Raw genomic sequence first — 4,683 nt, forward strand, 5'->3', positions numbered from 1 at the left:
TGATTGTCAATTGTTTCATTTTGGAAAAATTAGCACAATTAGAAATATATATTTTTTTAGAACATTAGTAATTATTTATTTATTTATTTTTTTATGGTTTGATATTTATTTATTTTATTGTTAAGTGAGTGGTTGCTTCCTGCTTTCCAAAATTTAAATTTGACTTTTCCTACTTCCCAAAATTTAAATTCACTCGTAGTTCTCACAATCAACATGGACTAACATTTTGAGAGGATTGAAATAATGGTATAGTTCATCTTGCCATTTACACTTTTTTTTTTCTAGTGGGGTTTATCTTTAAGAGTTCATCTTAAATTTTGTTAAATAGTAACATTAGAACACTTTAATTTTTAAAATACTCTTAAACTTTGATGGTGCAGGATGTCTACTCACTTTAATCAGTGGAAGTTCCCTTTAGATCTTTTAGAACGACTTTTGACAAAAGAGAGGTAATTTAGTCATATAGAGGCAGCCCTCTTTATTCCCCTTTGAAAAGCCATGTGCAATCCGCGTATTGATTGATTTTTATCTCCATACTAGGGCCACTACCACTTAATAAAGATAAAGATGATCAATCCGGGAAGTGATTAGCAGTGCCATTGGCCCATTGCCCTGCACAGGGGGTTAGAATTTGTTAGATCATTCCCATGTAGCACCTAGTTTATCAACTTTAACACCTCATCACTTAATAATACATCATACATTTCATCTCCTATTTTAATATACAACTTGTTAAAATAATACTAGACTCATCACACGGTGCATGCAATGAGACTTTTTTTTTTTGTTTAGTATCATAATTTTTCATTCATTCAAATTTGAGGTTTACACATTTTTTCACTAATATTACATATTTAGAACTATTAATACAATTAGAAGTGTCATGTGTGTAACTTCAAAAAATAAATACGAAAAGCATTGAAATCATATATGTCCATATGTAGATTTGTTCAATTTTTTTTAAGCTAGTCTTACGACACTCCTAGTTATATTAGTAATTCTAAATGCATAATATTAGTGAGAAAATGTGTAAACCTCAAATTAGAATGAATGAAAAATTATGACCCTAAACTAAAAAAAAAAAAAAAAGCTACAAGCACCCACACTTGATATTCTTTAAGCTTCAATGGTAGCAACCAAGTTGATCATCAAGATGTTGAAGTAATCTCAATCTTGAAAACCCTAAGCTTTGTGTAAAGGAAAGCTCCTCTAGATCTCACAAGAGATTTACACAAAACAGCAATATATGAGCAACAATACAACTAGAGCAACTCTCAAAACGTGGCTAGGGTTTTGCCTTATATACCTAGGGCAAAAACATAAAACCCTAAACGTTTAATGAGTTAGGGCTGAGTTGGAAAAACTGCAGAAAACGCAATCTGGTCGACTTTCGATCGATCGAATCTATTCTTCGATTGATCGAGTCAGACTGAAATGCCCCAATGCATCTACAATCTCTCGATTCCAACTTTACAATAATTAAACAACTTTGAGCACACTTTAACAAGACTAAACAGATTGTTTTGATCATGGTTTGCCAATATTACAAATTAGAGTTCTAAATACAAAAATTCCTAAACCTTTAGAACCTAACATCTATAAAACTGATTAACTCAAAATTTTTTAATTTTACCATCATAATTAAAAGAGGGTTATTGTAAACATCCCATTTAATACTGGTTAATAAACTCAAAACTCTTGGTCCCCATTGATGATACTAGAAGGTGAAAGTCTTAGTCAAACAGATCATGAGTTGGAGGATGTAAAATGAGAAAATCATGGAAAAGTTCCTACAATTGGGTCCTTCTTCTTTGGGCATGAAAGTCGAAGTACTCATAACCCCAAAGCTACAATAAGAGAAGTCAGCATTTAAATCAAATCATGACACAATATGAGGAAGTAAAGGTCAAGGAAAATAAGTCTTTACCTCCCAATTACTTGGTGAACAGCCTGAACCATAAGTGGAAACAAGGTGGCATAAGTAGATCCATAATCAAAGTCCCTGATATGGTCCACATCCTCTAAAAATGGAAGTTGATGGGTCTTTGGTGATGAAGAGACATGAAAAATTCAATAAGTTTGGATGAGATGAAACAATGAAGTAATCAAGGAAATTTGCTGAGAACAAGAAAAATTTTGATGAGAATAAGGGAAAAAAAATTGGCTACACAGGAAAGAGGCTTCGGTTAGGAAAGGGAGTGGAAGGAGTTTTTTTTATTTATTTTTTTTATTTTTTTTATTTTTATAAACTGGTGTGTTTGGAAGTTTGGAGGGAGAGGAGAGTAGAGGGTAAGAGGGAGAAGTAGAGGAGAGGGGAGGGGAAATTAAAGAGTTGAGTATTTATATGACAATAAAATACTTAAGTATTTATAAGTTTTTTTTTTTTCTTTTTAACTTACAAACATAAGTAATTTTTTTTGGAATAATTAGACTCAAAATAATAGGAAGCCTTACTTTTGAATAACTAAATCAACCTTAGCAGTCCAAAATATAAGAAAAAAAAAGGCATAAATAAGTTGTTTGTTTAGTTATTGATTCTCTAGTTTGTGGACAATCCTCTTTACATATGAATGGCAGGTTAAGTGTGTTGTTTCTAATCTAAAACAATGAATTAGAAACAAAGTAAAACAATGGTCTTTGTCTGTGTAAATATGACAAGTAATATTATTCTTCTTCTTCCTCTTTATTTATTTATTTTCATTGGGGGCGTTATTAATTTAGTTTTTTGTAATAGAGAATTTGGGGATTAAAAAAGTACTAAAAATAATTTTAAAAAATAAATAAATTTATGGGTCAGTATAAATTTTGTATCTTTATCAATGTCCTGATTTTTCTTTTTCAAACTTTTGGAAAAGACTTGAGGTTAATGTGTTTTGAATTTTGTATTCCCCGCTTTCCCTAATGTTAGGTTCTAAAGATTTAGGATTTTATGTATTTAGAACTCTAATTTATATTGTTGGCAAACCATGATCAAAACAGGTTGTTTAGTCTTATTTAGGCTTGCTCAAAGTTGGGTTTTTCATGTAAAGTTGGAATCGAGTGGCTACAGATGCATTGGTGCATTTCGACCTGGCTCGATCGATCAAAGGAAAGGCTAAATCGATCGAATCTCGAGCAGAATTCTTTTCTGCAGAAAATTCCAGCTCAACCCTAACTCATTAGACGTTTTGGGTTTTCTGTTTTTACCCTAGGTATATAAAGAAAAACCCTAGCCACGTTTTTAGTGTGGCTCCAGTTGAGTTGTTGCTCATACTTTTTTGTTTTGCGTAAATCTCTTGTGAGATCTAGAGGAGTTTGCCTTTACACAAAACTTAGGGTTTTCAAGGTAGAGATTACTTCAACATCTTGATGATCAACTCGGTTGCTACCATTGAAGTTTAATGAAAAACAAGCGGGGGTGCTTGTAGCTGATTGGAGAATCCAAGAAAGAAGGAGTCCGTGGATTCAGGTTTACCTTGAGGATAGCTAGGTCAAATTCTCCTCAGGTTTTTATCGTGTGGTTTCCTAGGTGATCATATCTTGTGTTATTTACTTTTCCGCTGCTTTATATTCTTGATATGATTGTTTGATTGTTTTAACTTAGAATTGCATAATTTGACTAAGTAACAACTTAGCTAATTAACTAGGCTACTCAATCTAGTTGTGTTTTAAGGGGTCTAAATAACCAACAAGTGGTATCAGAGCGGGTAGCTCTTCTTGTTGTAGATCTTTTGATCTAAGAGCTGATCCTTGACCCCTGTTATCATGGATAATTTAAAGTGTCTTTCTGCTCATGCTTTTGCTAATTTTATTGATGCTTGTGATGTTTTGAATAAAAATGACACTATTGTTACTGTTGATTTTTATTTTTATTTTTATTTTTTTATGCTTTTGAAACTCTTCGTAAGGAATTATCTAAATCTTTGAAAATTGCTAAGAAATTTAAAGAAGAGTTAAAATTGGCTAATCTTGAAAAAGAGGATTTGATTGTGAGATTAGATGAATCTAATAAAAAGAATGAATTTTTGATAAGTCAAATTTCCTCTCAATATGAGAAGATAAAAAGCTTGGAACAAGAGTTAGTTGAATCTAAAACTAAAATTGAAAATTTGACTATTACCAAGCCTGTTGTTGATAATAGAAGTGTTTTTGTTTCTCTTAAATCTAAGACTGAGAAAGTTTATATCCCTCCTTTCAAGAGGAATAATAAAGAGAAGACTTATTTTGCTAGGTTAGACAAAGGTAAAAGTTCTGATGTTAACGCTGAAGTTTCTAAACTTATGTCTAGACTTGCTGCTAGTGTGCAAAAGAAATTTGTTACTTTTGTGGTGTTGTTGGTCATATTAGACCAAACTGTTCTTTGTTGAGGCAAAAACCTAAATCTGAGACTAGATTTGCTATTAGGAATACTGATGTTCTTAAATTCGTTCCTGTTTGCCACTTTTGTGGTGTTCGTGGTCACATTCGTCCTAATTGTCATAAGTTGAAACTTAAACATTCTATATGTAGGATATGTGATGATATTTCTCTTGCCATAAGTCCAAATAAATTGTTTCATATTCTTTTGAAAAATTTGAGCTTGTTGGCTTGTAAAAGGAATTTGCAGGATTTCAGTCTCTCTCAGAAGTTTGGTATAATCCCTCAAATACACTCTGCTTCACATGGATTTTCACCTACAAAGCCGAAGACTCGTGCTAGATGGGT

The sequence above is a fragment of the Quercus suber genome, unplaced genomic scaffold, assembly GCF_002906115.3.
Source record: "Quercus suber isolate HL8 unplaced genomic scaffold, Cork oak 2.0 scaffold_768, whole genome shotgun sequence".
NCBI lineage: Eukaryota > Viridiplantae > Streptophyta > Magnoliopsida > Fagales > Fagaceae > Quercus > Quercus suber.